The sequence below is a fragment of the Pinus tabuliformis genome, chromosome 3_1, assembly GCF_031772625.1.
Source record: "Pinus tabuliformis cultivar Carrire ecotype Pingquan chromosome 3_1, CPIR1, whole genome shotgun sequence".
Classification (NCBI taxonomy): domain Eukaryota; kingdom Viridiplantae; phylum Streptophyta; class Pinopsida; order Pinales; family Pinaceae; genus Pinus; species Pinus tabuliformis.
Genome location: NC_142301.1, coordinates 103,124,834 through 103,147,764, shown reverse-complemented (window position 1 = coordinate 103,147,764; position 22,931 = coordinate 103,124,834).

Sequence of the window (22,931 nt, the reverse complement as noted above, 5' to 3'; positions counted from 1 at the left end):
TGATCTCATAATCATAGCCCAGCATTTTAGCTAGCCATTTATTTTGTTGTGTGGAAGATAGGCGTTGCTCCAGAAAATATTTAAGACTGTGATGATCTGTGCGGATTTGGAAACGTCGCCCCAATAAGTAAGGGCGCCAGGTGTCGACTGCATGTAAGATGGCCATCATTTCTTTTTCATAGGTAGATTGGCCCAGATTCTTCCCACTTAGTTGTTGGCTTGTGAAGGCCAAGGGTCGCCCTTCCTGTATTAAGACTGTCCCAATACCTGTCCCTGAAGCATCACATTCAATGACAAAAGATTTGTTGAAGTCAGGTAGTGCTAAGACTGGAGTAGAACACATGGCTTTTTTGAGGGCTGTAAATGCCTATTGGGCTTCCTCATTCCAGAAGAAGGAATTTTTCTTTAGGAGTTGAGTGAGGGGCTTCGCTATGCGGCCATAGTTGCGAACAAATTTACGATAATAGCCGGTGAGTCCCAAAAATCCTCTTAAGCTCTTCAAGGTCTTAGGTTGAGGCCATTCTTGCATTGCCTGGATCTTTTTGGGGTCCCCCTTGACACCTTCCCGCCCCACAATGTGGCCCAAATACTCAACTTCTTCCATGCCAAATGAACACTTGGACAATTTGACAAATAATTTATGTTGGCGGAGCAGTTGCAAGAGTAGATCTACATGGTGAAGATGTGCAGCCCAAGTGCCACTATAGATGAGGATGTCATCGAAGAAGACCAGGACAAATTTCCTGAGATATGGTTTAAGAAGGTGATTCATAAGGCTCTGAAAAGTAGAAGGGGCATTACAAAGACCAAATGGCATGACCAGGAACTCATAATGGCCTTCATGAGTTCGGAACGCCGTCTTGGGAATGTCGACTTCCTTCATGCGAATTTGGTGGTAGCCTGAGCGAAGATCCAACTTAGTGAAGAATTGAGCCCCATTGAGTTCGTCCAGCAAATCGTCAACCACCGGGATGGGAAATTTATCTTTGACTGTCAACTTATTGAGGGCCCTGAAGTCGGGACACATCCGCCACTCTCCGTCTTTCTTGAGCACCATGACCACTGGGGATGAATAAGGACTAACGCTGGGACGAATGACACCTGCTTCCAAAAGTTCCTTGATTATATTTTCTATTTCATTCTTTTGGGTGAATGGATATCTGTATGGCCGCACGTTTGGGGGTTGTGCCCCTGGAACCAATGTGATGCTATGATCATGTTCCCCTCGCGATGGTGGAAGCTCCTTAGGCTTGTCAAAGACCTGTCGATGTTTATTTAAAATTTGTTGCATCTCAGGATGAATTTGCAGGGACTGGGTTTCAACGACCTGGATGGCATTGAATTGAGCTACCATGCCATGATTGCCCTTTTTTAACAATTTTTCCATCCTATGCGAGCTGATGATCGAGGGGGCTCCCGCCTGGAGGCCACGGAGGGTATATTTGTTGTTGTTTTGCTTAAAACTCATATATAACTCCTGGAAATCCATTGTGATTGGCCCAAGAGTGCGAAGCCATTCAGCGCCGAGGACAATGTCGCATCTGCCCATGTGGATGGCAAACATGTGTGTTTTCAACTAATAATCCCCCATTTGAAGTTTGACATTTTCGCAGCGGCCTTCACATTTCATTGTGCCCCCATCCGCGATTTGGACTTGGAAGTTAGAGACTGCGTGTACAAAACAATGCACTGCGTCGGCGACTTTTTGATGGATGAAATTATGGGTACTTCCACTATCAATCAAGACTACTACTGGGCGATGTTTAAGAAAACCCCTGATTTTGAGAGTTTTAGGTGAAGAAATTCCTGCCAACGCATTTAGCGAAATAACTGGTTCGTTAGATACCATCTCCTTTTGGTTGTCTTCTTCTATCGCCTCAGGTTCCTCAAGTGGTGGGTCTTCCTCGGTTGAACTGTAGTCAGTGGCATCTATTTGAAAAAACTTGGGCTCCTTGCATTTATGACCAAGGGAATATTTTTCATCACGATAGTAACATAGTCCTTGCTTCCTTCTTGCGGCCATTTCCTCAGGTGACACCTTTTGGACCTTAAGTGTCTGAGTCGTGTTGTGAGCTTGTGGGGGATGACCTTTAGTGGGGAAATTGGGGCGGCTGTATTGGGCTGTTATGGCACGTTCCACCTTACGAGCTACCTGGCAAGCCTCCGTCCACGTGGGAGGGTGGTGGAGTAGAACTTGAGATTTGATGGCTTCTTTAAGACCACTGATGAAGCATTCTGTGTAGAACTCATCTGAGAGACCCTGAGTGCAGAAGGCTAAGGCTTCAAAAGCGGTGATATATTCATCCACTGTACCTGTCTGTCGGAGCTTAGTGAGACGTCCCAAAAACGAGTCTTCTTGTTCATAGCGATCTCGAAGAGCTTTGGTAAATTGGGCCCAGCTCTGAAAAGGTCCACTGCGACGTTGATGCCATTCCGCCCATTTCCGTCGTTCATTGTCCAAGTACATGGTCCCCACCATAAGCTTAGTCCAATCATCTAGGAGACGATTCAATTTGAAATACTGGTCCATTTGTGCTAGCCATGCGGACGTGTGAGAACCGTCAAATTTCTGCATATCCAACTTGGGAGGTCGCTGACTGGGTGGTGAATGGGTGTGCCAGACGTGAGGAGAGTGGCTAGACTCACCCTCATGGTGTTCATGGCCATTATACGGTTCCTCGAGGGCTGGCTCCTTGCCCTTATTGAGTGCTTGCCGTACCTGGCTAGTTAGTCCGCTAATCATATTTTTGAGTTCGTTCATATCTGCTTCAATTTTGTCTAGCCTTTCATTGGCCATTTCTTGAGCTCTAGTTTCTACCATACAGCAACTTGATGAAAAATTGGGACCACCAAAAAAATTTGTCTAATAAATTGAATGGTACCACCTTGCTCAGCTCGCCGTCCTGATTCTGATGGGCTAGATCACCAATAAGCACCCCGGCAGATCTCAGACTCGTTTTTTTTTTTTGGAAAACTCCTAACGGAGTTTTACTCCTTCTTTATCAATACTGCAGTCGCCAAATCCTCAAAATGTCAATGCTACCAAAAGTCTTGCGAAAAGTAGACCCCGGTATAGGAACCCTTCTCAACAACTCCGATTTGGTGGATCTGAGAGATCTGAATGGTGGCACAGCTGCTGCTGCGGATCTGATGGAGTTGCGGGACTGATGTCTGCTGCTGCGGCACGTCTTTGCACACGCGGATCTGGAATAGATGATGTGTGATCCCCCGATAGAAAAGGGAACTATGGTCTAGAGGAGTGTCAGGTGCTACAGATCGCAATATACATAAGGGTCTGACGGTAGTACTCGGCCCAATGTTTCAGGGCTGGTACAACCCGACTACCCTATCGTACGGGCGAGTAATCTCTCCGAGTGCTGTTCTCGGTGTACTGTAGCCACAAGACGACCAAAGGTTTATCTATGGCGAGGTTTCAAGGAGCCTAGGGGGCTTCCTATATACCCAGAGGGTACATGGAAGACAGTCCGTGCGCGGTTCTATCTAATGCGCTACTACTCGAAGGGGTACCCACAAGGGTTACAAGGGAGTCCAACAGACGTGACCACCTCTTGTATTTCCTGCATGCATGCCTCCCCAAATCCGCAGGTTTATGCACTTAACGACAGATCCCGTGGTTTAAAGACGCCGAAACACGTCTCTAGCCAAAAAAAAATTGCTAAAAATTGGAGATCCCACCGAGCCCTAGAAAGTGCTCTGATACCACTTGTTATGCTCTTAACCTGCAAAATAATACCCAGATACGGAATATGCACAGAAAAGATACCCAGAACACAAAATATGCGAAGAAAAGATACCCATAACACAGAATAGCAATGATTTTATTATTCAAAGAGCAATGTTCACATGCCTCTTCGAGGGGGCAACCTCCAATAGAGCAGAGCTCGATTACAAAATAAGACACGATGCTCCTCGCAGGGAGTCTCTATCCTTTATATATGACTCATACATGCGATACCACGGGTCAAAACAGTGAGTTTTATTAATACCATCTATCTAATACTACGGCTACGGCCCATTTGCAACTAACTGTGGTCCCGTCATTAATTTCGGGTTAACCACTTACAAAATATATGGGCTTTATTGACTCTTTGACTATGACGTGATCCCAAGACATAAATAAGGGGGTTAGGGTGGGACCCTAACACTCTCACTCATCTATATATTAAGAATTCCAAGTGAAGATGTTAGAACCTTTCCCCACTTACCCTTGATTTTTTAGTGGAAGTTGGTAGTAATTGCTAACTAGAATATTGGGTATTAGCCCCAAGGAACTCAATGGGATTTGATTTTGAGGCCTCTATGAGATTTCACGAAAGAGAATCTACCCATAAAGATAACCCTCAAGATTTTCTTAGGGGATTTTTATAGTTATGGCCATCTTGTAAATCCTAGCTTCCACCAATGGAAGAGATGAAAATCCTATTTCAAAGCTCCTGTGGGGGCACTAGCCAAATAGCTAGTGCATGTTAGTTTTTGGTTATTTTGTGATGTTGTTCTCTTAGGAAGATAATGCACATGAAGGAAGTTTTATGATTGTTGGAGGGAATTTCTTGCAACTTAGGTGAACTAACTACGAGAGATTCCCTTACACCCCTATGATGGAATCCTTGCATTTATGACAATTATAATAGATTCCTCTTACACAAATATGGAAACTTTATGATGTATTCCTTTTAAACACTTAACACATAGTTATGATGGATTTCTTAAATTGATGAAAGAATGTGTAAAATTTATTTTAGGCATGGGTTAAGATGATCCACTAGGAGAGATTCCTTATGATATAGGTGCCACTTTTTAGTCTATTATTAGAAAATGGCTTGTAACTATCCTTCCATCTTATCAAGTTTGACTAGGTGACGGTGGGTGTTCTAGTTAAGTTTTTTTCTTTTTCTTTTTGTGCATGTGTGAAGTGTGAGAGTGCCTCTATGTGCCACAATTTAGGCCACTATGCATTTTAGTGTCCTAAGAAAAACAAGGGAAATAACACATAGTAAAATATTTAGTAGGAAGGATGATTTAACATTCAAGCTTGAAACTATCTTATCCATGGTATTGTGCCTTCGACTAACATCATTTCAAGTATGTCGATAACGGAGCATTTAGACACAGGTCATTCTGGAAGTCTTCAAGAGTAAGAGGTTAAAATAAATTTGGATTTAGGTGAACATGGCATAAATCTAATTATTGGAATATGTTATGTCTCTTTCTTCATGTCATTAGATGACATTCTTATTTTATGATGTTTTTTATGTTACTATTTTAACTAATAATTTTGTTTCAATTTCAACGATGAAAATTCCCAAGTGTGTCATAGTTGAGTTTGATAGAAATTCATCATAATATATTGTAGCTAAAAGGATGATCAAGTCTTACCCAAAGGTGTGTAAGAAGGTTATTTTTATAGGTTTCTTGTGGATTCAATGAAATATGGTGCTTTATTGCGTGATTTTAATAAGTTGGGAGAGATTTGGTATAAGAGATTTGGTCACATGCACTATGGATCACTACCAGTCATGAAGGGTATAGTTGAGGATTGGAAACTTCAATATTCAAAAGTTATGAATATGCAAGGGATGTGCACTTGGAAAGCATGTTCAAAGATTACATTTCCAGGTAGTGAACAAATGTAAAATGGATCCTTAAATCCATATTCAAAGACTACATTTCCAAGTAGTGACCACACGTTAAAATGGATCCTTAATCTATTTCATCTAAACATATCTAGACCTATTTCACAATCTTCTTTGATAGGTAAAACTAATATGTTTCATTTATTGATGATTCCAATAGAAATCCCTATATTTACTTCATGGATACCAAGATGAAGTATTTAGTGATTTTTAAGAGTTTAAAGCACTTATGTAAAATCAAATAGGTAAAAAGATTAAAAAATTGTCTAAAAATGGAGTAAAATACTCCTCAAGGGATTTGATGCATTTTGTACGGAAGCATGAAAAAAGAGGGAGTTAGAAACATCTTATAACATATATAAAAATGATGTTAGATAAAAGAAGAATAAGTGCACCATGGGGACAACTAACGTATGATCCATGACCTAAATTTTCCCATGTGTCTTTGGTTGGAGGAAAGCAATGCAATTGTGTACATTCTAAATCAACGTCCTCATAAGAAATTGAAGTAAACTTATGGAAATTGGACTCTATATTAAGGCCTTAATAAGAATTTATTATTAGTTTAATTTTTATATTGTGAGGTCATCTAGAACTTTTCATGGTCCAATTTTATTATAATTGTTCCTATTGTCTCCTACATATATACTAAGGAGACCTAGTTTGAGGATCATAAAATCTTCCCTTGTACATTGTGTTCGTTGTAAAAGGAGGTTTCATTCTCGAAGTGGACTATAATTATTTCTTTTTAAAGCATTTTTAAGACTCAAGTTTCATATCATTTGGTATTAGGGCATATAAATATAGGGTTTTGCTGCTTCAAATAGGTCATCTTGGAATTTTCATTATAGCTTTTTTCTAGAATGTTTTAGATGGTGAAATTTAGATCATATTGAGGAGAAATATTGAGGAATGTCTAGTTCAGATATCATATATTGTATTGATATACATTCAGAGATATGCTCTAAGTAAATTAGGGTTCCTAAATGTTCATGAGATCAATTTCAAATTGGTCAGTTTGGAATTTTAGCTAAAACATTTTTTCTAGGACGTTTTGGATGGTGAAATTTATAACATATTGAGATGAGATCTCTGAAACATTTGGTTAAAATTTCAATTTACTATAACTTCAAATATATGCTCTGATGATTTTATGGTTCCTATATGTTCCTAAAATTAGTTTCAAACAACTCAATTTGGCATTTCCCCTATAAATTTTTTTATTAGAGATTTTCGATGATGGAATTTGGATCACATTGAATCAAGATCTTGGGGAACATCTGGTTAAAATTTCAGTCTTTTTTTTCTTTATACATTCTAATATATACTATGTGGAAGTTAGGGTTTGTAAAGGATCCTAAAACCCATTTCAAGAAATTGAACTTGACATTTTCACTATATTTTTTTCTATGATAGCTCAGACTGTGAAATTTACATAAATATAAGGACACATAACAAAGTACCTCAGATAAAAATTTCATAATTAAATTTGAAGAATTGTACACATTTTTATAAATTATTTCAACCACCTCGAGTCAATAAGAGAGACTTTTAACTTGTGACCCTGATGCATAACTTTTCCTCTTGGTTTTTTCTCTTTATCAACAAAGTTTCTCCCAAGACATTGACATAACATGGTTAGAATTTGTCATGCAGTATACAGCCTAGAAAATCGGACTCTCGTTACTCATATTTTGGGTGTGGATTTGGTCAAAATTCTTTTTTTTTTATTCCTAAGGAGATCATCTTGACCTGCTTGTCCAAGAGTTGGCTAGGGGTCAATTAATATGGAAGTTTCCTAACTTCTCAAGCCCCTAAATGTCCAAATAGATCCTATCTGAGAATGAAAAAGGTTTATATAATTTGACCCTATCAAGAGGATAAGAGTTAGTCATAATTAGGGAGAGAGTTGTGTTATTTTTTTGTGTGCCTAGAGACTATCCCTAATCTAGGAGGTTGTTAAGATTGCAAGTTGAGGAGCAGTGCTCATATGTCGACGTTATATCATTTTTATTTGTTAATGAAAATTTGATGCCTTTCCCATTATATTGATTTCTCTTTTTTTATTCGTGTTATACATTATATTTCGATTATGTTCACGCTAATGGATTTAACAGGGTATTTGGTTTGGTAGATCTACTGTTTGCATGTGTGCAGGTTCTTAGTGCTAGAAAGCAAGGAGTGAAGACTTTTGGTGGATCTTTCAAGTTGGAAGCATCAAATAATAGCATCTTAATTTAGAAGGTGCACTGCGTTTCCACACTTTGTAATTTCCATGTTTTTATGCATGGATATGTGATTGGTCTGATTGATACTCTTCACATAGAGTCTCGTGGATTATGGGAAAAATATGTGAAGAAATAGCTCCTTGTTTCATACATATTTTTGACTCCAATGGGGATTGTAGACCTAGAATTTTTCCTTTCCTTCTTTTCCTTTATATCTTGGTTTTTTGCTTGTGTATGATTTTTCTTCTCTATTTTCCAACTTGGTCTAAGTGTTTTTCAGGGTAATTTTCCTTATTTCTAAGTTGATATGATCTTGATTTAATTTTTGAAATCACATTAGTTGAAATAAGCGGCCCATACTAAGTTACAGAGTGTCTAAAGAGTAAATTCATAGCCTACATTCTATATGCATGTGAATTAGACTCTTTGCTCACAGTTTGGGTGTGGTTTTCTAGTAAAATTCACTTTTTTAGACGAGTTTCCTCTGATTTCTTTGGCTCATATTTTAGATCTACTTTTTGTTGATTGTCTTAGTTCATATATGCTTCAAATCTAAGTTTTTTAGGTTATGTTTGAGTGAGATATCACTTATTTTTTAGTTTTGGTATATTTGTCAGGGCTGCCTCTTCCCATTTCGATTGCTTCCATTAGCATTTGTTTTTTCCTTTCTATTGTGGTAGTGAAAAAATAGATATAAGTGGTCTGGTTGAGTATTTTTTATCTAATTGATTGTTTGGGTCAAAATAATTATTGCTTTCTTTAAAGCCTCTCAAGACTTGTCCCTTGATTAGGGTTTGTTTTGTTCCTTGGTAGATCACTATGGTTGTGTGGTTTTCGCTATACACATGGAATTATAGATCTAAAACTTACTTTGCACTGTTATTTTTGTTTTTCTGTGTGAAAAAAATTGCTTCTTTTGTGATTCTCTTTTGTAAGGGCAAGTTTTGTGCTTTTATGTCTTCGTGTTCTTTTTTTGGTTTTTGTTTGAGATTTCTCTTGTTTTTTTGTTTTGGACATTTTCTGTGAAAAGGAAAAATAATCCCTTCCCTTATTTAGTTAGATTTGATTGAAAGAAAAAGCGAGACATTTCATTTCATGTAGATTTCATTAAGATTGGGTATTGAGTCATTACACATCATCTTAGTTGCATGCCATTACTCTTGAGTAAATAAAAACCACTAAAAATAAATTCTTAGTAGAAAAAAATTACATTTTTCTTTTCTCTAGTAGCACACCAACACTAGCTTAGGGTTTAGGTCATCAAAATAGATGGTAAAGTCAACTTTGGAGAAGGTCACTAAAACAAACAATAGAACCTTGAGTTAGGGAGTGGAAATCCATGTGTAGTATCACATTGCCTAGAAATCCCTTCTCACACAAGGGTTAATCATGAGGTCACATTAAGCCCAACAGAGTGATCTACCCCACTTCATTGGTCTTGGTGGAATTGCTTTATACGTATTGATTAGGGATCTTCTTGAGAGGCATATGGCTTGCTTTAATAAATCTCTCTAGAGGGTTTTAGGCCTAATTTCCCTACCCTTGCATGTAGACTTGACATATGATTATTCCCCCACGTTGGGTTGTATGTGGTAAGCATAGTGGCCATAATATTAGGTATATTTCATAAGTGACGAAGAGGGGTACATACTTTCTATACCCGAGGTAGAGGTTAATCAAGACACACTCAATTCTCTTGGGGGGTACCCCATGACTCATAAGGGTACTTGATTCTAAGTGTAGGATTCATTAAGAAGGAGTCTAATTTGATTTTCCAAACCACATATTCACAGTTGACTTGGGCCTTTATCAACCAAGCTCTGGTTATGAGAAGAACCCTTGGATATCTTGGTTTGTGTTCTTGACTGCATATAATTGATAGCATGTGTTGTTTGGTCCAAGTCTAGTTGGCCATTGGGGTGTTTTTACTTTAATTAAGTTAAATAATAATATACTCACCATGTATAACCAAACAATTTGAAATTCTTTACGACTTTTAAACCTTTCTCCTAAAGAGGAATTTGCACCACCTAGGAGATCTGGGATAGCTCCAGAAATGGAGGACTTAGACCACACTTGTGTTGAAAGAGATAATCTTAGTTATCAGGGGGAAGGCTTAGTTACTATTGACGTTATTGATGAAATTCCACCACCACATGTCAACTGAACTTTGAACAACTGTTTTGGCCCTATACTTGTACAACTAAGATATTTTTTTTCTAAACCCTTTTCTTTCTTCTCTCATTCTATTTCTAAAGAGAGAGGTGTATCCACCATGGGGGATATGGGTCCCTCATCATATTCTACATCAACATTTAAATATTTTGTCATGTCTACATTACCACCAATTAGCATGATAGGGCCCACTTCTCCTACCTTGAAAACACCTCTATCCTCTTCATGGGGCATTCCATCTGTTGCTTTGGTAACCCCTACAAGTTTCTCGAGCTTGTGTATATCTATGCATTCTTTCAGCTTTTTGTTTGGAATGGGAGAAAACCCTAGTCAATGTGCAACATCTGTGATGTCTCCACCTAGCTCATCTATTCCAATGACTCCTTTACCTAATATGGGTATCTTTACTTCAAGAAATATTCATGGGAGTTCTACGTTTGCTTCCGGTTAGTCTAGGGGCAACAATTTTTTTGGAGGAACATCTCAACCTTGGGGCAATTCTATGTTAGATAGGATGCATTTCTCTAAGAGTTCTCTTCCCTTCAAAGGATCTAGTTTACCTGGGGGCATTTACACTACTAGTACCACTATGCCAATGAATTATTATGCTCACAGTTGTGCTTTTTCAAATGGAGGTCCCTCTTCCAGTGTTGGGTACAATCCCATGAGTTTCATCCCTTTGGGAGTCCCTTGTTCCCTAGGGGCATTTCCCCTGTAGGAAAATTATATCCTTTCACCACATTTGTTGGACCAAGAGTTCAAATTACTAGGATGAACTATACCCTTGGTCTATTATCTTCTACCATTAACTATGCTATTGGGGGACCTGGAAAGGTCCATCAAGGGGCACATTTTTACCACTTGGCCCATTTAATCAACATAAGCTTCCCTTATGGCTTAACTTGATTTTCCAGACTTGAATAGACTTACGAATTATCCCATATTTTATGATCCTAGGTGGCCACCTGTGCGTGCAAAATTACCTTCTAATATTCCTAATTTCAAAGGAAAGTAGGGAGAAAAACCATCACCTACCATTTATGGTGTTATTCAAATTCTTTAGTGAATGATTTTGTGAGTTTGCATCTTTTCTAATGAACCCTGACTGATGGTGCCACTAAATGGTATATTGAACTCGATAGGGCATCCTATAGTGACTATGCTTCCTTGGCACCTACCTTTTTGAATAATTTTCAACTACCTACATAGCAAGATTAAAAGACAAACCTCATATCCACATTTCAACAAGCTAACTCTACTCACATTTTTTATCACATTCATGATTGGAGGAGATGAAAGCAGTTAGTTAGGACCAAGATTCATGATGATTTTCTTAAATATTGGTTTACCTAATCCTTTCTTCCACCTATATCCAAGGATGTCGCTATGGTCAGAATGGCTACTGAGGAGAAGACCATTCTTCGTGATCAACATCTTGATTTTATTTATTCTTAATTGGGAACTTTATTATGTGATGTCATCCCTAATGCCCATTGACCTTCCTCTTGTCCATCATGACCCAAACTGGGACTATATTTTAATGGTGTCATCAATTCCATTTCATGTAATGTTGTGAGACATTTAGCTACTCAACTAGGGAAATTGATTGTTACATCCTATGCCCCAGCAAGTGCAACTGGTTCTCAACAAGCACATACCTCTAATAAAACCACTGAGGTGCATACAGTGCAACCCACAACATCAAAGAATCCTCAACAACTTAGCAGGAAAAAGGAAAAGAACAAACAAAATAATAACTCTAAACCTACTCAAGAGACTAGACAAAACAAACCCAACTAGGGTGGAGGCATAAATGAGAAATGTCATAAGGTTAAATTTTCTTGTAATATTTTTCAGGGAGATAATTTAACTCATGAGTTCTTGTGTATGAATGAAGTTCACCCTAATATTTTTGCGCCACATAGAAACCCACTGTTTTGACTCATCCATTCCCTACCCAACCATAACAAAAAATGGTTAATCACACTCCACTTCCACAATGGGGAAATGTGGGGCACTAGTTTCCTTCTAGAAGAAATGTGCCTTTTCTCATGTGTAATGAGAAAAATAACTTGTCCACGAGAGCTAAATCTTGCAACACTCCTGAGTGAAATTATGCTTCTAAGTATTTGGCCACCCCTACTATGTCCAATGGACCTCTCATGTTATATAAGTCTTAGGAGCTAGTATTTATCCAACCTAAGGGTGTTATCCACACGTTGACACACAATCCCAATTCACAGGCTACCCAACACTATAGTATTGTTGCGGATATAGCTTAAGCATCTTGTGCCATGTCTACTCTGGAGGTTTTGCAAAGTTTTCCTATGAAAAGAAAAGCCTTGTTGACCACTATAGAAGGGGTGGAACCCTCAGAGTCGAGTTTGATCAAATTTTCATTAATGCCCCTCTCTTTGGACACTCTCATCAAGTTTCTTTTCGATCTCGTTGTGTGTCTTCAATCGAGATATACATTGTACTCTTATTGATGAAGGATTTTCAACTTGTATTATGGTTGCATCATCCTGGAAAACTATTGATTCCCCATCACTCGTTAAGTCGAACACAAATTTACAGGCCTTTGGCAGTCATACCTTCATGCCTTAAGGAATTCTTCATTCATTTTCCATCAAGCTAGGGGGGAAATTGTGACAGTCAATGTTGAATTCATTAATTGTCCCTCGGATTATAACCTGCTCCATGGTCATAGTTGGTTCTATGCCATGCTTGTCATTGTATCTTCAATGTTTTGATTTCTTCTCTTTCCTCATGAAGGTAATATTGTCACAATCGATCAATTAGAATATTGTGTGTCAATGACCAAGTATACCACTATAGGCTTTATGGGCCCTTTTGTTACAAATAACCCTATGACCTATGAAAGTGTTGGTGTGGGATTGTTTAAAAGCCCATCACTTATAAATGTCTTTCCTATACCCGCACCTGATACTCCTTCTTCATCTTTCCTCATGAAGGACATATTGTCATGATCAATTAATTTGAATATTGTGTGTCATTAACCAAGTATACCACCATGGGATTTTTGGTCCCTTTTGTTAGAAATAACCATGTGCCCTATGAGAGTGTTAGTGTGGGATTTTTTAAAATCAAGTCACTTATGAGTGTATTTCCTATACCCCCACTTGATACTCCTTCTTCATCTTATATTTCTCATATTAATATGATCTCCTCCATAACCAATGGACCCCACTGGTTTCCTGACCCTTAGGTGGTGCCTTCTCCTTTGGACATAGACTTGTACGGTGAGAATATGTCACCTTTACTAGAAGACATTTCATCTTCGGTTGTCTCATTGGTACCCCTTGATGGTGGTTAGAAACTCCATCCAAATATGGAATATGATCATGATACTTTTCCCACATGGGTTGTCACTCCACCTATTCCACGTTTCTCCCTTGATGACGAGTGTCCTTCTTGGAAATTCATCTTCTAGGTCATGGATTCTATTGTAGCTTATATTGTGATTTAAGCCTTATTTATCAATTTTATCACAATGTGTGGCCTAAAATCATTAAGGGGGTTCAACCTAAATGAAGCCCTTCATATTCTCTACCTCGCAAAGTCTAAAAGTAAAAGTATTTTGCTTGTGGTAATTACATATCGAAAGTATATGAAAACACATTTGATGAAAATATATATATAGATATATATATAGGAAAGCACATTACATATTGGAAACAATAAAGAGAAACAAGTGATAAAGGCGGTGCTTTGGTTGCGATGCGATCAAATCGCAATCACAAATCACAGCGGCACTTATATGATATTACCCCTGGTCGGACCTAAAAACATATATATATCATTTTTATAGTTCCGGCGGGTCTGCCATATCACAAATCGTTAAGGTTTGGGTATATGGGTTCCGCCGATTGCGATATGTGATGGCTAGACCCGATATTACATATATCATGTTTAATTCTCCCATCGGGTTCGCGACCATTGCATAACGTTTATATATATATATATATATATATATATCTATATATATATGGTTCCGCCAATTGTGATATGCGATGGCCGGACCCGATATTACATATGCCATGTTTTATACTATCAGGTCCGCCATATCGCAGATTGTTAGGATTGGGTTAATACACCACTGAAAGAGCCGATTGCGATTTCGATAAAGGTATGCCTCGATAGTTGTGTAGAGCCTGCATTAAAAGCGGAAAAGGCATGTTCATGGTGCATTTCTATTATAAAAGAGATATAATAGAAATAGCGCAAATATGAAGGATTTATGCATAAGTTCAACATTACATTGATATAACAATGGAAAGCGCCAATTGCAATATGTGATGGGATTCCAGATCCGATGGAGTTATTAAACTGGATTAATTCTTTTTCAATTCCGCTTTTGCGTGATTTTCATTAATTTTGCCGTGTAAAAGGAAAAATTAGCGTTAAAGCCGAATCTGAAGAGGAAGGTAGTTGGGCATGTTTTCTTTGTGTTTGGCCAATATAAGCGCATACGATATATATGTAAGCCCCAGTCTACGCACAAGTCAAATTTTAATGCAGTTAATTACGGTTTAAATGGATTAAGCATTATTAAGGCATCCACAGAGGAACTCAAGAGCTAATTAACAGAGTCGAAAGCCAGCAGTCATTGTCATCTTCTATGTTCATTTACTTTTCGTTATTTTATGTTCTTTGAGATGTCTTTACCCTCTGGGTAATATTTTGTAATCATTTTTACTTCATATAGTTAGAGAACTAGTTAAATTTTTTGGGCAGTTTCAGAAATCAACAACTGTTCCATAATGTATAAAAAGAGGAAAATTTACAAAGAAAGGGTTTGAATTTTGGAGAACCCGAAGACTAGGCCACTTTATTCCTGATATCATCATTGATTAATGAAAGAATCAGAAGTTTCCATGAGTTGTCGGGTATAATTTTGTAACCTTATCTATTATGTGTCATGTTATGTTTTCTTCTTTCAAGTATAGTAATGAAGCTATAGGTCTTTATTTTCTTATGTAGATAAAGTTAAAATTCCTTAAAAGAGTGCTCCTATACTTGAAGTTTCCACCTTCCTTTCTAAGTTATAGATAGAAGTTTCTGTGAAAGATCAACATATTATCTTTAACTTCTCCAAGAGTCACAGATAGTAGTTTTTGTGTTAAGCAACATATTGTCTATGATTTAGTTATCAATTCCATAATTATTCTAAGTTATAGATAGTAGTTTCTGTGAAAAACCAGCATAGTATCTTTAACTTCTCCTTCAAGCTTTCTTCACTCATCATTTATATCTAGCAACAAATGGCATTCTGAAATGTTCTAGTCATACATGTATTAAGGGTTAAAGACCAAGTTTTCCAGGTCCTTCATTTGAGAACACAATAAAATAAGTGGCAGTAAATAATATCTATTAATGTCTTAAGCACAATTTCTCTACTGCGAGGAAATTGGTTTCTTAAGGTACAACATTAATTGGCACCGTTGTCGGGGAGAGAAGACAAGAACATTTTTCCCTGGGTTTTCAATATTTTCCTCTGGTTGTTCAGTGAGGAGGAAATATTTGTCTTTTTGAATAAAAGCAATTGAATAAGAGCACTTTTCCTTGGTTTATTAAGTTTGAAGCTGATTCTTGAGAATGACAAGTTTTAGCAGTTGGTTATATATTCACACTTGTAATTTTCACTTACAACATTGATTGGTGACTCCACTATACTTTGAAGTTTTCTTTTATGGGTTTTAATGGCTCTCCCTACATTCTTAGTCCATAAATTTGATCCATTTGATTTTACTGGGATCACCAGCTATCGTCATGATATGCCTGGATTTTATGCCTGGAATGAGTATCTTCCAAAATTCAGTAGAATGGAATATGAAGATCCAGCTCAGCATCTCCAAGAGTTTCATGAATGCATGCAATAACATGGCATCATTCATGAAGATGTAAAGATGAAGTTGTTTTTCTTTTCTTTGGACCTAGAAGCTAGGGTTTGGTTCAGGTCTCTGCCTCATTCAAGCATTTCATCTCTAAAAGATTTCCATTCAGTATTCAATTCTTATTGTAGAACTTATTATCCACACAAGTTTCTTTTTTAAGGTTGTTGTGAATATTATGATTTTAAAGAAACTTTAAAAGCTCAAGATAATCCTATTGAGGAAACTAATGATCTTGTTGATAATATATCAAGCATTCAAAGAATTTATAGCCAAATTAACTATGAGCAAGTCTCTGAAAGCGAGGAACTATCATTTTCTCAAAATTATGCGGAGAAGTTTATAAAGCATTGCTCTTCAATACTCTCCCAAGTAGAGAATTGGTTGACTATATTTCAAGCAAATCAAGAGAGTATTCAGATGGAGGAAAATTCGAACATGCATCAAGAATTTCTGCTCAGCAGTCGAGAAGAGGAAGAAATGACTAAGTTGCAAATAAATCCCCGGAGTTCCTATTTTGTTAATTTTGATGATCCTCCTATCTATAATCAAAATGGTTTAAATGGGGAACAAGACGAAGCTCTTCAAGTTCATCAATTAGGTGTTGAACATACAGGAAGAAACCAGCAAGTGGGATATGTTGGACAACAATATATTGAGCCATCTATCATAGCTATCTTATGAGGCATAAATCTTATGTAAAAATAAAGCTGATAAAGAAGTTGTATATCATTGCATTGAAGAACATAAGGATGCCCATGGATCAGAGGTAAGTAGTCTATTTCGATTTGATCATATGTCGTATAGTAATGTGAAAAATTGTTCTTTTTCCTCCTGAGGTTATAATTACAAATTATTTTCAAACAAAGCTTAAAGATGAAAAGTAGAGACATGAAAGTGACATAGATCATTTTCTTAAACATGTTGTTGATTGTTTTGTTGAACATATTATCCCAACAGAAGGTTTAATCAAGAAAAAACGTTCATACATAGAGAATTTCTTTTTTGGAGCTGATCAAGAACATATTTTTTCTTATACTTTTGAAGATCCTGTGGCAGATTACATGGAAGAATTTATCAGTAGTATACACATATGATTTTGTGGATACACTCTTAATTTTCGTTGTGAGCTGCTTTTATGCATAATTTATTTTTTGTTTAGGACGAATTGCATTTTCAAGATTCACTAGTGGAATGGTTCTAGATTAAGCACCCAAATGCTAACCTGGTACCATTGGAAGATTGACTTCACTTGATGGAGATCAATCATATACATATTTATGAAATTGTACATAAATAAGCTCAGGTGTTGAGCATTTGATTTCCAGTTGCAGTTCTTCAGTTTAATCATTAGTTGATGAATAAGGGTGACTTTCCCAGTTGCAAACTGGTTTGCAGAGGTGTCATACTTCAAGATTCTCAGGTTTCAGTTGTCAAATTTCAAGGTTTTCATAGTTTTGGACTCCATGCCCAACTAACATTACTAATCTATGATTCTCAATATTTTGCTAACAAGCGCAAACATCTTATCACTACAGATGTTGGTGTGGGTTCGCTGTACAAATTTTCACATAGTTAAAGCTTGGCCAAACAATATATGGCTCCATGCCCGAGGAGAAGGCACTGATCTGGGGTTCCTATCCCCAGGTGGAGCCAGATGTTGTAGCTTATATTGTGATTTAAGCCTTATTTATCAATTTTATCACAAAGTGTGGCCTAAAATCATTAAGGGGGTTCAACCTAAATGAAGCCCTTTATATTCTCTACCCTACAAAATCTAAAAGTAAAAGTATTTTCCTTGTGGTAATTACATATCGAAAGTATATGAAAGCACATTTGAATATCTATATATATATATATATATATATTGGAAAGCACATTATGTATTGGAAACAATAAAGACAAACAAGTGATAAGGGCGATGCTTTGGTTGCGATGCGATCAAATCGCAATCGCAAATCGCAGCGGCACTTATATGATATTACCCCTGGCTGGACCCGAAAACATATATATATCGCGTTTATAATTCTGGAGGGTCTGCCATATCGTAAATCGTTCAGGTTTGGGTATATGGGTTCTGCCTTTTGTGATATGTGATGGCCGGACCCGATATTGCATATATCATGTTTAATTCTCCCATCGAGTCCGCGACCATTGCATAACGTTTATATCTATATATATATATATATATATATATATATATAGAGAGAGAGAGAGAGAGAGAGAGAGAGAGAGATATAGATATATACACACACACACACACACACACACATATATATATATATATATATATGGTTCCACCGATTGCGATATGCGATGGTCGGACCCAATATTACATATGCCATGTTTTATACTCTCATCGGGTCCGCCATATCGCAAATTGTTAGGATTGGGTTAATACACCACTGAAAGCGTCGGTTGCGGTTGTGATAAATGTATGCCTCGATAGTTGTGCAAAGCACGCGTTAAAATCAGAAAAGGCATGTTCATGGTGCATTTCTATTATAAAAAGAGATATAATAGAAATAACGCAAATATGAAGGATTTATGCGTAAGTTCAACATTATGTTGATATAACAGTGGAAAGCACCGATTGCGATATGCGATGGGATTCCGGATCCGATGGAGTTATTAAATTGGATTAATTATTTTTGAGTTCCGCTTTTGCGTGCTTTGCGTTAATTTTGATGTGTAAAAGGAAAAATCAACGTTTAAGCCGAATCTGAAGAGGAAAGCAGTTGGGAATGTTTTCTTTGTGTTTGGCCAATATAAGCACATCCGATATATATATATATGTAAGCCCCAGTGTATGCACAAGTCAAATTTTAATTCAGTTAATTGCGGTTTAAATGGATTAATCATTATTAAAGCATCCACAGAGGAACTCAAGAGCTGATCAACAGAGCCGAAAGCCAGCAATCATTGTCATCTTCTATGTTCAATTATTTTCCATTATTTTATGTTCTTTGAGATGTCTTTACCCTCTGGGTAATATTTTGTAATAGTTTTTACTTCATATAGTTAAAGAAGCAGTTAAATAATTTGGGCAGTTTCAGAAATCAACAACTGTTCCATAATGTATAAAAAGAGGAAAATTCACAGAGAAAGGGTTCAAATTTTGGAGAACCTGGAGACTAGGCCACTATATTCCTGATATCATCATTGATTAATGAAAGAATAAGAAGTTTCCATGAGTTGTCGGGTATAATTTTGTAACCTTCTTTATCATGTGTCATGTTATGTTTCCTTCTTTCAAGTATAGTAATGAAGTTGTAGGTCTTTATTTGCTTATGTAGATAAAGTTAAAATTCCTTGAAAGAGCGCTTCTATACTTGAAGTTTCCACCTTCCTTTCTAAGTTATAGATAATAGTTTCTGTGAAAGATCAACATATTATCTTTAACTTCTCCAAGAGTCACAGATAGTAGTTTCTGTGTTAAGCAACATATTGTCTATGATTTAGTTCTCATTTGCATAATTCTTCTAAGTTACAAAATAGTAGTTTCTATGAAAAACCAACATATTATCTTTAACTTCTCCTTCAAGCTTTCTTCACTCATCATTTATAGCTAGCAACAAATGGCATTCTGAAATGTTCCGGTCATACATATATTAAGGGTTAAAGACAAAGTTTTCCAAGTCCTCCATTTGAGAACACAACAAACAATAAGTGACAGTAAAGAATATTTATTAAGTATTAAGCACAATTTCTCTACAACCAGGAAATTGGTTTCTTAAGGTACAACAGATTCAAATACTATTACCAAGGATACTATGCCTTTTGATGCCTTTATTCTCCCTAAACATGAACTAGTAGAGGTTGGCATCATAAACCTTGAATTGGGTCAGGGGGCATTTTCTAGGCCATCCACGGAAGTGCCACCCTTGGACTGAGTCAAGGCTTGGGTTTCTGATACTAAGCTTGTTAATTAGTTTTCCAACTCACACCCTCCCATTAATGAGTGCCTCCTACCTCCTTTATATCTTAATATTCCTTCACAATGGGACACATTAGCTCATGATACCACTCATCTTTTATGTCCTTGGGTCGTTCCTAATAGAAATATGGTTCTAGGCTTTACCTGGCATCATAAACCTTTAGGATTTGGAAATTCAACTCTCTATGGAATGGCCCCATAATGGTGCACCCTACAGTACCTACAATAGCCCATGAGTTCATGTACATGAAACCTTGGTCTGTGCCCGACAATGGGCACAATTTGATGTGACCTACTAGACTTCATTGCACTTTGTACATATGTATTTTAGTTTAGTCTGTGATCATTGAAGTGAGAAATTCTTTCACACCTTATATATGCCAAAAAATACAAGAAATTCTAAAACTTGGAAAATAAAAAATATATGGTCCTATTTTTACTTAATCCATGTTTTATTTCTTTCATTATGTGATTTAACCATGGGTCTGGTCTTTTTAGAAGGTTTTTATAAGATATGGTGGCATTTTATTGAACATCCATGAGACCTTAGATGCATTATTATTGAATCTAGCATGTAGGGTTAAGTCTTTCCCTGCCATTTCTATTTCAATATTATCTGTCATTTCCATATTCATTATGCCTTAGGTTTGACCATGATAGTTTGCGATATTAACCCATCTATTTTTGCACATCAAAACATGGCAGTAGATATTTTCCAAACATGTATACCCTATATTAGCACATTTGCTCTATGTTTGTGTCCATGAAACATTATTTTCCTCTCCCTTAATACCTCCTTTTGTCCCACCATGACTTAGAATATTAGCCTCACTAACTCTTCTTTGTCATGTTCTGGCTTTACTCTAGAAGGATTCCACTCCATTTGTGCCTTTTGATTGCTACAACATCTTAGCCTTAATTTCACATGTTGATAAGCCTTGGTCTCATTTTGGCACTATTGTCACATTATGCTTGGCTCATTTCTTGCTTTCTCTTGGTGTTCTTACCTTTCCTGTAGGGGACACTATGATGAGTGGTCTCCTTTGTTGGCCTCTCTGCTTCATTTTTCTTAAGGTGGTTCAATCAACTTGAAACTAGTTTCTATCCTTTATACCACTCATTCCTCAACGACAAGCTTCATTTATGTCCTTCTCATGCTCATTAAAAACTAAAGGATATTGTGTATATTTTTATCTCTTTTTCACGCTCATTAAAAAAGAATAAAAAAGGAAGTATTGAGCTTACTTATCTTCTCTTTCATACTCATTAAACTATGAAGGAGACTAAAAAGAGAAAAGGGAAGAAATATAGTTTCCTTGAGTAATCAGTGAAAATGGCAGCATCAATTGCATCACCCTTGAACATGGAAACTATTTTTTTCATTTCCTCATAGGTGGATTTTATCTTTCCTAGGAGCCATACCATACTTATGAATTAGTTTACTCCTCTGATTGGTTAATCTTCCAATAACTATTGAGCATGCTTCAATTCCTCCTTTGTTGTTGCATGATATCATGTGGTGCTCATTATTTAATACTTCCAAGTCACCTTTTTGTCATGCTATTATATGTTCAAGGGAAGTCTCAGCCTTAGTCATCCATCTGTAGTCCTGATTGATCCCTTTGTTTGTCATCCATCCCTATGTCAATTATACTTCATGAATTCATCTATTAACATCATCTCTCAGTATATTCTATGCTTTTTAATGGGGGATACATTAAGGCCATCATTTGATGGATATCCTTCTATCGACTTCAACTCATTATCTAGGAGTTTGATCTAAAAACTAGTAGCGCCTTGGAGCTTGCAAGCATCAGTGGAAGGCTTCCTCATAATCAATAGTGGGTTTACATCATTGACTCTTGATCATTCGATTTCACGAGTGTTTGACGTCAGCTCATTTATTCACACTTATTGAACTATGATAGCAACCTTGGGGTTCATTTTCATCATTGGTGGGTCCCCTCATTTTTGTAAATGATATACCTCAATGACCCATAATCAAGTAATTTCTACCATGCTCAACATCAACACATCTATTCACATGTTGTAGATTCATACCATAAAGGTTTTGTAGAAGACCTTGGGTTAGGGTCATTTCACTCTTATATGACACTCTTCCCAAGCTGCGTAGGAGCTATGTATAATTTATGTACTTTGAGGACTACCCTAGGGAACTTATTTTTTATGTGTCCATAGTCCTACGGGTGTATATTATGACATATCCACATTGTATTTTCTAGTGGATATGATATTTTAGTTTGTCACATGGATACACTGTGTATTCCTCATGGTCATGTCATAACATTTCATGTCATGGATCCACAGTGTACAATTGGAAACCATCTTCAGTTTCTCTTTATGACTGAGCATGGTTATACCTAACTTGAAGATGATATCAACATGTTTGAGACTTTAATATGTGTGTTTCTCTAATTAAGCTCTTTAGTCCTGGCTCCTTCCTTCCATTTTGGGTTTTATATCTTTGTAATGCATTCTAACCATAAGTTTCTCTTCTAACCTCATGCATTAGGGAGCATATGTTATAGCCTATTTTACCCACCTTGACTTAATAAGATATACCTTTGTCCTATTGACCCTAATGCATAAATTTTCCTCTTGATTTTTCCTCTTTAGCAATAAAGTTTCTCCCAAGAAACTAACATCCTACGATTAAAAATTTTCATGTAGTATAAATCCCATCAAATTAGACTCTCCCTACTCACAGTCTGGGTGTGACTTTTTTCAAACTTTATTTTTTGTCATTCCTGAGGAGATCATCTCGACCTACTTGTCCATGATTTGGCTAAGGGTCAATTATTATGGAAATATCTTAACTTCTCCAACCCCTATATGTCTAGATACATCCTCCTGGAGAACGAAAAAGGCTTACAAACTATAACCCTATTAAGAGGATAAAATTTAGTCAGAATTACAAAGAGAGATTTGTTATGTTGTTGTGTTCCTAGAGACTATCCCTAATTTAGGAAGTTGTTAGGATTTCAATTTGAAGAGGAGTGCT